The sequence below is a fragment of the Gasterosteus aculeatus genome, chromosome 6, assembly GCF_964276395.1.
Source record: "Gasterosteus aculeatus chromosome 6, fGasAcu3.hap1.1, whole genome shotgun sequence".
In the NCBI taxonomy this organism is placed as follows: Eukaryota; Metazoa; Chordata; class Actinopteri; order Perciformes; family Gasterosteidae; genus Gasterosteus; species Gasterosteus aculeatus.
The window spans coordinates 4,759,886-4,773,766 of NC_135693.1; positions in this window are offsets into that span (position 1 = coordinate 4,759,886).

Here is a 13,881-nt window from a genome sequence, read left to right on the forward strand (position 1 = left end):
AACCAAGTAATTAGAGACTTTAGATAAGTAGGCTAAATTGATGCCCGCCCTATGTCTTCCCGAGCTAGTGTTCGCTGATAGAGGCAGCCGCGTTGCTCTGGTAATATGCAGCATTATACTTGTCCAATAACAATGCCCTTTGTGTTTGGCAGTCGCGTAATTACGCCGGGGAGCCTCCTTGACCTTGGTAAGCACGTCTATCTTACCCGTGGATCAGTGTACTTCATTTCTTAACCCACAAAGATACATCACAGGGGAGTTTACCGAGTTCCCCGTGAATGTAATTCACAGTACAGACTACATTACTGGCAATCCCCGATTGTGTAGTATGCAATAGTGCAGTTATCCCGGCTGATGATACACGCGGAGCCTGCGGCTCCTCAGCAGCATAATCCCCGGCTAACTTATTGTAGCTCTACTGTATCTGGAGAGGCAGCAGAGTGATTTTTATTACTTTCACCTGAGTACCCAGGGGAGGTATCTTATCTCCCCACTTGGTTTTATGCAGTTTGGCTTTGAAAGGTCTTCAAATGTCTGAAATTTGAATTTGGGCTGCATGTCCGATCAGGCAGACACATGAGGGGACTTCACTTCGCTCTCTTGCCGTCCAACACCCCCCCGCGTCCACACACACACACCAGCCTCCTTCATGGAAAGGGCTCGGCCATTTCTGAGGTTGCATCAGTGTTTCCAGCGATGCACCTGCAGCAAGTGTCCAGTCTGAGAGCTCAGACGGACACTTTGAAGCCGAGCGGGGGCCGGGCTGTTCAAATGGCTTCGTCTGGTCCAGATGGAAGAGGAAATGGAGATTTCTGCGTCACAAACAACAATCAAGTTGGGTTTTCTGGCTCTTTGCAACATTCCTATTTCTGTTCAAATTGTTGCTGGGTGGGTAATAGTGTATGAAGTCCTGCAGGAGTCAGGAATTGGATTAATTTAGCATGTGCACAAATTGGAAGTGCGTACTACTGAATTACTATTTTGTGGACCTAAATTAGTAAATTGTTCAATGGAAGGATGCTCTTTGCCAATTGAACTACTATAGTCATATTAATATTATTGATCTATTATCAAACCTGATATTTGGCTTTATTGTAGGCAAACATACTGTTTCACAAGTATCTTTAGTAAAGTTGACGGATTTATTTATTTGGTTATGAATAAGAATTTTTAAAGTATTTCAAGTTCAACCTTTCTCTCTGAAAACAGAATATAAGTTGTTTCACAAACCGTATTTATGTCATTGCTAATTGTCCTGTTGATTCTCAATTTTAAAGGTGCAATGTCTGAGATCTAACCAGCCGCTCCAAGCAGATAGGGGGCAGCATTTTACCTCAACTAATGAAACAATATCATTTCAATTTACAGTCATTGGCTTTAAAAAGAAAAGTCCAGCTGCTAACTAACAGCCAGCCAACAACGCACAAAACACCACCAAGCTGCTGGTACTGTGAGAGCAGGACCGGATGGCTGGTGGTTCGCTGCTCATTTCATTAGACATCTCTGCAACATGACACACAAACGTCCCTCACATAATGTCACTGAAGCGTCTGCACATTCTGTTGATAATCTTACACGTTGCCCCTTTACGAATTCTGTGGATTAACTGAACTGGGATACTTGTGTGATGCAACGTTTGCTGCACCACCAGCCTTGCTGGCTGTTGAAATGCTTACAGAATACATCTGCCAAAATCCCATCAACACCCAAAGCAATAGTATTGTTCTTTGTGATACATCGCAGATTTACCCGTTTTTCCACTCAGATAGTTCTGCAGGAGCTAATAAGATGATATGTCCCGTTTTACTGATGACTGAGTGGTGCTTTTATTAAGCAGTCGGCCGTATTTACCTGCTCAGTTCGCTGTTCACTTGTTTCTCCTCCTTCTCCTTTACTTCTCTCCTTCTCTTTCTATTTCACTGACTTCTTATTCCCTCCGGTCCCCGGGCACACGCTCTGCCCGTGCTCTTTATTTTTTCATGGCAGGCCTAGCGCTGAGCCTCCCTCTAATTAGATCAGGAATTATGGTATGGATTAGGGGATGCAGGGGCATGCCAGTTCCTCTGACCATGGTAGCTATTTCAAGTCACCATTTCAAAGTTCTGTGCTTAATTCCCCCCCCTCCCCTCTTTGCATTATAACACAGCTGCAGCAAGAGTGACAAACACTGTTAATCTCTTGTTTGCTGGCAGTCCATTACAAAGGGGTAAAGCAGGATTTTTCTCCAGCACTGTAAACACTCAAAATTCAGCATTGTCCATTACCTCTTAAACACGGACGATAACAAGCATCATTAATTAAACTGTGGGTGTAAGTGGGGTTACATAAATTGAAATTAATAATCGGGCGCAAACAGAAATAGAATGCTTGTTTGCGAATTGTTCTCTCAGAAACTTACGGATGTCGCCACGTAGATTAAGGAGGTTTGGCTCCTGTTTCCTTCTGATGTTTCCACCAATCCCCGGCCAAGGTTTAGTCATGGAGTGCTCTTTTAATTTGTTTGCCACATTCTCACATTTTCCCCAGAAAAAAATGATCAAGTAGGCATTTAATTACTATAGGAAATAAATCACCTCCCATAGTTATTGTCTTGCTGCCAAGTCCGTTGCACATAAGCTGCAAAGAACACGAAATATTTCCACACTTGTATTTTAAATACCTACTGCAGAGTCAATTTGGAGGGGGACAATGGCGGGAAATGTTCAATCCGGTTTTCAGTTTGGGGATTTTCTGGAGACTGATAGACAATCGACATGCATAAAATGCTCATTGTTGGCCATTACATCATTTCTAGTTCCGTCCCAGCAGCTGGATTCCTGTGTGTAGTCACCAAGTCGGAGTTGTGAATGTCTGAGGTATGATACAAATCAAAACTAGCATGTTATGTTTAAAGTGTTGACATCACACGAAAAACACCGGCGAGCCCTCGGAGGACTCCAACATGCCTCATTGAAGACTCTGTTGTCAGGGAGAATCAAGTCAAGGCATGCCCATCTGACAGCAGGGGCAGAGGGGACCTGCACCCACACATACTTTTACAACTGAAATGATTATGTACATCCGATTGTGGGACTTGCATCATTGGACATGAACATAATCCCCAATGCTGAATCAATTTGAGCACAGATTTTTTTTTTTTACAGGTCAACAATGGCGGCCGTGAGTGACTGAATGGCGACTGAGATCCCTTTCATGAACAAATAGCAGCCACGCCGGGTCGTAACTTCACCTCCGGGGAAAACACCAATCCACCTGATGAAGACTGATAATCAGAATCTGACAGAAACCTCACAAACTCCCAGAAGGTGACACCAAATCCCTTCGCGTGCCAAATTGAGCGATGGGTTGGACAAACATCTGCCAAAAGCCACATTTGAAATCCATATGGCCGGGAGTTAATTGGGGCGCGCAGGTCCGGGCTTGACGCGAGCACGGATACATAACGGCCTGTGTGGGTGGGCAGAGGTGGCTGGAGGTTTGGGGGTCGAGCCTTCGGCCCCCTTCCCATTTCACACGAGCTTATCGGGGAGTGTGGGGGAGATGCTGGGGCACTTTCTGCAAATGGCATGTTAAATGTCTCATTAACAGCAGTGACCACAGCTATCGGCCTTTTCCTTAAGGGGAGAAGTATTAGACAGACGGGGGGTGGTTTTTAAAAGATTCTAAAAGTCTAGGGTTCTGTTTGTCACTTTGTGATTTCAATAATCTGCCAAAACAAGAGTGAAAAGGGATCTCTGGTGTGTTTGCTCTCGGTAATAAAGAATCACAGTTTCCCCAACCCCCCCTCAGGTCCTTCCCACAATGGAGAGGCTTGATGCTTTAGGACAGCAGGTCTCTTGAGGGAAATCTCAAGGGTCTTCCAACCGTACAAGTGACTGTGATAACACCAAAAACACACAACGAAGTGAAGGAAAAAACACACTTTACATGACCAACATCATTTGCAGGTTGTACTATTTCTTAGTCTTTTTAGGGACTTTATTCACAGCAAAATAAACAAGTTCTCACCATCAACAAATTGCCATAAGCGCCCCACGCCCACAGCAGCCATGGGAATTTCCATTAAAGGCGCTTGAGTCACAATCGGCGAACAAATAAATGACGCGCTCCTGGGAAATCACGGCAACAAGCAGATACATGTTAAAGCTCGGGAGAGAGAGAGCTGCTCATTGGAGCTGGAGAGGGCTTCCCAAAATCCAGATGTGGTGGAAGCGCAGACGGGGCTCAGGCCTCCTCGCCAGTAATGAAGCAATTAGACAGACAATTATGAACACCTGTGACGCTGATTGGCACCATGCGGCTGCGTCTCCTTCCGCGGCGCTAAAGACGCCTGAATGTTGCTAAAGTTAACCTCTAACAAGGCCTGTAATGACGGCGAGGGCCAAAACACACCACACTGATGCTCTCTCACACACACCTACACACACACACGCTCATACTCACACACACACACACACACAGGAGGTTCACATTAGGAAGAAGGGCTCATCCCACACAGACGGTTGCGTCATGTATTATTGAAACCAGCCCTTGTATAAACACAACTCAGATAAATTGGTGTCTCCATTCTCCTGATTCATTAAGGTTAATGCAGTTTTAATTACTGCTTGATTTGCAGCCCATTAGACACAATTTCCGAGGCCATTCCGAAGACCTGCAAAATGACGTTGCGTGGGATTAATAAGATAAAAGGGACAAGTTGGAATTGTAGTCCTTCCTAGACTCAGGGATTCCTCTATTTTCACTGTAACCGCTTATTTATTTGCACAACCGCTTTCAGGCACATTAAAACAATCTAATGAATAGAGAGCTTTGGCTTCAGGGATTGCATCACCCATCGGATGAACAAATGTAACGGTGGTTATGGCCTGATTAAAACGGATGCACAGGAAATAGGGCGAAACAGCTGAAGGCTCTATAATTATAAACCATATAATAAGGCTCGGGACAGCTTTTTATCTGCAGCGCAACTTTACATCTCGATCCTGTTGGTTTTGTTTTAAATCAGCTGCCAAGGATATATGGTCAAGACTAGAACTATACTATGGAAAGCACATTAAGACATGTAAGTGCACATGAACAACCATGGGAAATGGGTAAATGGGATTATAGTGATACATATTTCAAGCCCCCTCTTTTCAGGGACTGAATGACAATTATTAGGACGGGTTGGCCGGCTGTTGTTTGCTGAAAGGCAAGTAGAAATTTCCCAAGAGGATGTGTTTTCTTTTTCTCATCCCATATTTATTCTAATAAAGTTACATCCTCTTCCCTCCACTGCGATATCCACTAGCTCATTATTTAAATATATACATATACTTTTTTCCAACAATTATGAATCATACAACGCATCTGGACTTTTAGTTGAAAACAGTTTGTAAATGCTTGATAACAGAGTTCAGCCTATTTTATTATATAATTAAAACAAATCAAACAATATATATTTTCTTTATCTATGGTTTGAGAAAATTGGCAATCAAATTTGTCTTTTTTTGCAGTAGAAGATAGAGCCCGAAGAATACTACCGTAACTTAAAACGCAATAAATCACAGAATAATTTAAAGTTAAGAAAACACATAAATTAAACCCCATTTGCTGATCATCTCCAATGACGTAAGAAAAATCATTTAACACTTCTTTGCACATTTTCTCATTCCCATTTCTAAATAGTATACAACAAAATGTACGTACCAATAACAGGTTATATAATGATGCCAAAGTAATTAGGGTCTTAAAATTACTCCATGAGGTACCCCACATGTTATATGAGCTAGTTTTGTTATTACAATGTCAAATGCTTCAGAAAGATCTCCGCATATATATATGTAAACACACATACCTATGTGGGTATTTATATATATATATATATATATATATATGTATATATATATATATATATATATATATGAATTAATGCAGTATATATACTGTATGTATGAGTGTATACATTTAAAACACACACTATAATAAATAATTAATTATATAGTCAAACATTGTATGTTAAATATCTATGTAAAATCATTAACAGGGGTCAAATTTTGATACAGCTGTGTCATGCATGAAAAACAATGTATTATTTATTAATACTTGTTTGCTATTAGTTTCATGAAAGCCTAAAAACTCTAAAAGCTTTTCTGTGTATATAATGTCTGCATCAAATCGCATCTTTCTTACTCTTGCACTCATACAATGTGAGACATCCAACCAGAGCAAGCGGTTAACGGTGGAGGTGGCTGAAAGCGACAGGAGCAGGGTGCAGAGCTGAGCTGCTGACAGCAGGAGTCACAATACATTAGCAGATCCTCCAACTGGCTGATCTTCCTTGAGACGGTCCCACCGTACTGCTGAATTGTTAACACACATTGTTAGACATTGTCACAGCTAACCCCCCCTTACCCACCCTCTCCGTGGGCAGGAAAATGATGCTCCAACGAGGTTGTGGGACAGGTGGAGCTCCCGCGTTTCCCTTGCAGGTTGTGGTGGAGAGTTCTCAGTTTTACATGTTGGTAAATTGCCACCAGAAGTGAATAAAATGGTCCCATGTGTAAACTCCAGCTCGGCGGGCCCACTTCAGAGGCCCGAGATCAATTTTGGTGCATTTATTCTCCGAGAGAGGCACACAGTGAGTTTGCTGAAGATCAGTTTTCAATTGGATAATGGGCTTGTGAAAAGAGGGGATGTGGAGGGCATCGCTTTCACACATTCTCATGGCTTCATATCTCTGTAACACAACCCGTGTACTGCTTCACTCTCAACACCCCCATAAGACCCCCCCCCCCCCCCCCCCACTAAATCAAATTCAATTTGCACCAAAAAGAGTGTGGTCTGACTACTATATTGTCAGACCACACTCTTTTTGGAGCTCTTCTTGATTTCTCTGTTTTCTTTTAATTTAACAGTCCTTTGCATTCAAAGACTCTGTTATTATTATTATTATTATATTATTGCGGCCAAAGCGAGGCAATTTTTTCCTCAAAATATCTCTAATCTTTTCATCTATTTATTTATACACCTAAAACACAGCATCTCATTTGAGTGTTTTAACATCGGTGCAGAGAGCAGCTGGTCGAGCGCTGAGAGGTGCTGCTGATGCTGTCCTCGTCCTCGTCCTCCTCTCTCCTTTAACCCACTGCAGCCACTAGATGGGGTATGATAACCACACAGAGGCTCTCCCAGTGGGACGCCTCCTCGCTGGTGGGTGCTGCTGCTCATGAGAGAGGTGAGGAGAGGAAATTGTCTGCCACAGATCCCAATCAGCTTCTCGTTTGTTTTGATTGTTTCTTTCCTTTACAGATCATTCTCAAAGTGATACAATGTTCCCGCTCGTAGAATACAATGTTTCTCACGTGAAGGAGGCAGCACAAGACGCCGGACGTAGAAGACTCCACTGGCACTGCTGGTGCAGTTTTATTGGATGAGATAATCAGTTTGCAGTAGCTTCAGATTTTAATCGGTATTAAAATGCTCATTAACTCAATTAACCTAATAGTTTTACAATTTAGAGCTCCCGATCTTTTCAATGCATTGAAATACTGTCCTTTCTGAGAGAACAATTGATTTGACTTTTTTTTTCTTTTAACTGTATTTTCTAAGAAGGAAACACATCTTTTATTTCTAAAGCAACAGATAATGGTAAACAGTTTAATCCTATTAATTCAAGTTAGCTAAATAACTTAATTTAATTAGAAACATCTTTTTCTTTCCCTGATATGGTTAAATTCCAGTTGTAATACTTGTTCATTTGACTGTTTTAATGTTTCTTTTGACTCGATTAAAGACAAAAACACAGACAACAATTTTGACACTAAAGAAAAGGAAAGTAACTCATTTAAGTTAAAAGTCCAGCTTAGTATAACTGAATTTAAAGTATTTGCGAGGTCCATGCATTATAAACACACACATGGTCTTCATACAACCGGCACTTTGTTGCAGTGCCACGACCTTCTGGATTACGACACTGAAGAGCAGGGAGACACACATTAAATTGGAAAAATACGCTTGGAAAAACTTAATCTTGAGTAAACTGTAATTTCTATTATTTTTGACTGAATACAAATAGCTTAAAATTATTTCAACCTAAATGTGCATTTGATCTTTTCAAAATTAAAAGAATATGACGATAAAAAAGATCATCCGTGATTGTGTAACCCCATAAATAAAACAAGATTTATGGGTTATTAATTGGTCCATTTAGACCTCTACAACGTTAGAAACGGCTGCACCGAGGACACGCTGGTGTCTGCTGTGTAAGTGGAGCTCCAACTGGGGCTCAAACTGGGGCTCAGGGACTCCTCTGGGTCTCCCCAGTGTAACAAGGACTAGACTTTTAAACCTGTAATAGGATCGACATGACTGACTGCTCCAGCCTGAGTTTTTTTTTTCTCTACTATCTCGTCCCTACAGTTGGGAAAAATAAAATAAATCTTCACTTGAGGATCTCAACAGCATCCCAACTTCGGTTGTATATTCAACACTGACAAACAGAACAATAAGGATTTCTATTTCTTCTTCTCTTCTTCTTATTTAAGGAAAGAAAAACAGCTCCAGATATGTCGAGGAAATGTAAATTTTTCTGGATATACATTTCGTTCATAAAACCCAGGTGGAATATTTGTGATGATAAATTGAAGGCACGAATTTTTTTCTATGAAGATTGTGTCTCACTTTGCATAAGTGCTTGAGATGATTGTGACGAACCAGTCGGCATTCACAACATGAACTGCACTTGTGCCTGCAGCCCTTGAAACGCCTAAACAAATATTTTGCACTAAAAGATGACCTCTCATAATTGCATTTCTCCCCTGCTTGTGAAGACTATTTTCAAAGGCTACTGTATTGTACACGAGTGTGTGTGTGTGTGTGTGTGTGTGTGTGTGTGTGTGTGTGTGTGTGTGTGTGTGTGTGTGAGACAGAGGCGGAGATGTTTGAAGAAAAGAAACAGCAACACCGTTTTCTTGAGCTCGGTAAATCATTTCAGACCAATTGAAAGTGTAATTTCTCTTGCCGGTCACCGAGTGTTTCGGATGCAAACCTCTCTGCAAATTTCTATTGACATCTCCTTTAAAAAGCCGGCTTGGAACGGTGTATGTTCCCGAGCAGATAATTGTTCCACTCTCCTGCAGCTTTATTGAAAAGCATTTGCCAAGAAGGCCGCAGTAAGAGTCGGCGGTGGTGATATTGTAATCATCAGGCGAACGGGGGAATGTTGTCTGCTTTATCTGCATTAATGCTTGAAATGGTTCACAGGGAGTTCATTCACTCCAATGGACAAAATAGATTTATTTTACTTGGGGCACCTATGTCAACAGTAGTTACAAGGATTACTCGGGATGCCATCCCATTATAGGATGTCAAATATTTTGATGCTATTTGTAAATGCCAGAATGGTGGACAACAACTGGATGGCAATTCCTGGATCAGAATAAACTAAATATATAAATATATATATATATATATATATACAGCTGGTCTGCTCACCTCTGCAATCTCAGAGCTCACCCCATCCGGCAATGCAATACTGGACAATGAATTTTAAATAAAGTCAAACATTTGCTTCATGCTCCTCCGCAGTTTAAACAAGACGTTTCTGATGGAGACGTGTGGATTTATTGTAAGTAAGAGATATAAGAGATAACTTAATCCCCAGTTGGATTGTAAACCCCACCTCCACTTCACGTGGCTCCACCCCGTCACACCGCTTTCTTGACCTTTTGTCTCATTTCTCGCCGGGTAATGAATGCTTTCGGACTATATCGCCCAGAAAAAGATCTTGCACGCATTGGAATGCCATATCACAGGAATCACCCAATCAGCATGCTGGTGTCGAGAGCAAACAAAGAGCGAGGCGGCGGCGAGCGCAGAGCAGTGGTGGACTGGGTCGTCTGGATGTCAATATAATAGACTGCCTTATGATGTGTAAATAGCACACCACTTAATGGTCCTCTCCCACTCTGTCAGTGCACTTTGAATCACATGGAGGGCAGCGTCGTCCCCTCTTCCTCCAGCTCGTCTAGACGTCCCATCCACAGAATGTCTCAGCAGCTAAGAGCTAATACCACTAATTTAGTGCAAATTTAAAAATGTACATATGTCCACAGTGGTTTTAGCTTCCTTCACTTAATGTACGACCAACTCTTTGTTTTGCTTTGAATCTCCTCTCATCCTTTCAGACACAATGGAAATAATTAAATTATAGGACGTATCGAGGAAAAAGAGATTGATGGAGAATCAGTTGTATTAGTGTTGTAATAAATAAAATATGCCACTTTGAAATCCACGTGTTGCTTTCAAAATACAGAAACTGAAGCTACTTATTAGGGTAAATAAATAACTTTTATGTATCTTTGCATTTCACTGTAGTATTTGCAGATGAATGTTACCTCCTGCATTGACTTATGGAGTTAAATGCTTCTTTCAGTTTATGACCCATTTACATCAAAAGGACATAGATTTAAAATGCAATCATCATTTGAGTCCTTTTCCACATTGTTGCATAATTAATTTTAATTCTGAATGTGCTTACATACTCAGAATACTAATAACGAGTAATATTATTTATTTTTTTCCTCCGTTCTCTAAACTTGTATTTATTGTTTAACCAGATTAAATACACCAAAATAAATTCGAACTCCCTGAATGTCAACATTAAAATCCGGTCTTTACTAAACATCCCAATTCATTCTGCACGATGAATGAACAAATGCAGGGCTATGTATTTAAAAAAAAGAAACAAGACAAATATGCCCCAGAGACACATTTGGTAATATTTTTGTGCATTAATAATTATAACACCTTTCCTTTTGTTGTTTGATGTTGTGTGTCCTTACGGTGGTTGCAAACACCATGACATTTATTGCAACAGCCCTGAAATTACAAGGCTAAGTCAATGACACACTCTCACAGTGTATTTGCTTTATTTGTTTACAAATTTGAACAATTCTGACATTAATACAATGCAATGCTTTGTGTGTTAATTACACACTACGCGGCATGCAAATGAGGCGGAGCTCCGTGTAGTTAAAAGTTAGAGGTGAAAATCATCCAGTGTCCTGACTATTGACAGCAAAATTAAAGTACTAAGATCGCGGTTTAAATGTCAGAAATACACACACACACACACACACACACACACACACACACACACACAAACACACACACACACACACACACACAGTAAAAGGCGTACATACAGTGTTTATATAAGCTGTAGTCACTCGTACAATAATGACAAGGCATTCACACCTGCTGATGACATGCATCCGTCCCTTCCGTTATCGACCTGCTGTACACGCGATACTCTCCCCTGTGGTAATAAATAGACGTGACCTCAGTCAACGCATCACTCACGAGCCGCCTTTGATTCGGCCACTATTTCCGTCAGACCCAGGAGAGAGCAGCGGTTCCCACATCCACTGACCTTGGGAGTCTCTTAAGAGCTCTTTTCCAAACCTGCTGCTCAAGGTTGCATCCAATCCCTCTGGTGTTTTTTCTACATTAGCAAACCTCCACCGTCCGTAGAGCCCCCCCCCCTCCCCCCCCATTCCCCCCACCCCTCCCTCCTTAAAAACCAACCGCTGAGTGTAAATGGAGGTGACGTGGGAGTGTAGGTTGAAGCGGGTCAGATAGGGTGATCAAAAACAAAACAGAAGGATAAAAAATATAATTTTACCTCGCCCGTAATCCCGGGCCTCCGTGAATGACCTTTGATCTCGCAGCATGTGTGGTATGCTGAGCCGCCTGCTCGCGCTGCATGCCGCTCTGATCCTGGGAGGCAATCACCGAGCGCGGCGCCCTATCAGGAGGGCTGCTGGGGAAGCACTCTAAGCCCGAGTCTGGAGGTGAGCGCCGAGCAAAAAGCGAATGTGCAGGGATGGAAAAAATAACCAAGTGCAGCCAAGCACACAGAAAACCTGATGGGCCGGAGCGCTGCATGATAAAGGTAAAGTGGATACTGTATCTACAACACAGCCGGAGGCCAGCGGGGATTCAACGCCACACAACAAAAATGAAACGATCTGAACTGGTGAAGTGCTGGCTGAGAGAACAGAATTGTTTCAACCCGTTATTTCATTTAAGATCAATGTAAGTACTTGTTTGTGTAACTCAACATTAAGCAAAAATGAAGGAAAATGAAGTTGTGTGAATGAAGTAAATTATCTAGCACACAGTAATCAACATATATTGCATATATATATATATCTATATATATATGTGTTGGAAGGTGTCCAGTCCACCCGGTGAATCTGTAATCACAGGCTTCCCTCTCAGGGCCTTGGGCACGGCAAATTCTCCGCATGTGCGTTTATTTGATTGTTTAAGAGCGATTTCCGGAAACCAAGTTTTGGACGGCCAGGAGCTGCCTTGTAACAATTATGGGGTTAAATGGCAGTTGGCCACACAGGAGGGCATTTGCCTGCTGGCAGCCCCTTCCTGCTCGGCAGGGGTCAGAGGTCACAGACTTTTCAGGAAAAGTCCATTTCTCAAGCACCCTGAAACAGGTGGAGGCCCGGACAGCCCTGTTTACTTAAAGAGCGCGGGGGAAAATGGGAAAGATCAAACCAACTTACACGCTTTGGTGAGAATACGTTTTCTTTTTTGGGGGGATTTTCTTTTTTTGGCCGCGTAAATGCAGCAGCCGACCTACGGGGGTTTCATACTTCATTAACATCTCACCACAATCCAGTGACCCGGAGTCCATTCACCACACTTTCTACGAGAAGCTGAGTGAATGAGAGGGATTCAGTGGGAAAGTGAAGGTGAGGATTCAGTGTCAGCAGCAGTGTGACAATAAAAGTGTGTAGTTCATCTTCCTAAACTAGAAGAGTGACACTGAGGTTTTTTACGACCGCGTGCATAGATCTTTGATCAATGGGGAAGGATCACTGCACTGAATTAAAAGGAAAAAAAGGCCAAAAGGCGACTCGGACCAACTCGACCCCTCGGTGCTCCTGCTATTTGGATTGGTGAAATCGTTGGGACCTGGAGCTGAACCCATCAGGAAGGGCTTAAGTGTTAAGGATTAGGGATCTAAAAGGCATTCGGAGGCCCCGAATCAAACCCGCAGGACCGGGGAGGAGGCTCGCCCCGGTGTTTGGCCTTCACCGCAATCAAACAGGGGGAGCTAGGACCTCAGCACACCTGCAGGAAGGGCCCACAGCGAAGAAAAGGGTCCCAGAGAGAGGGAGCAGGGGAAGGGGGGGGGGGGGGGGTTGAGGGCGCAGAGTTACAACAGCTGGGGTTGGTGTACGGTGGTGTGGCCCAAGGGCAAGGTCAGCCCGGGACGGAGGCTGGAACAGGCAGGCGGATTGTTTTCCCTCCACTAGTGAAAACAGCAACCGTGGAGATGCTGGATGTGCCAGCTGTGATTGTGGATTTCTAGTCCACAGCCTGACCCCGTATTAACACTACGGAGGGAAGCGGGATCGCTAATGACCAGTGGCCTCTGGCCTCACCTGGGCTCCTCCCACACCGCAGCCAGGCCGCCGCCCACGGCGCCCATGCACATCTGAGGAGGTCCAACGCTGTTCATTTACATTCCGAAAATGACAAACCTGGCCAATTACTTTTACTAGAAGTTTTGAGAATCATTAGTAAATTCCAGAAATGCACGTTGAGGCAGATACTGCTATTACTACTAATTCAACTAGTACAAATGAAAAAAATGATTTCATATTTTAAAAATGCCAGTTGAAATATGTGATTTAATTCGGAGTGAATTTGCGGGATGAGTCGGTGTGTGGTTGCAGCGCACAGAGTGAACCTGAATCCATCCATGAAAGCGTCATGATTCACACATGTCCTCGGGCCTAATTGGTCTGGACAGTTAACATCAAAGAAGCTGGGCTTTATATGTAATCTGCTCGCTCCTCTGCCACATTCTAG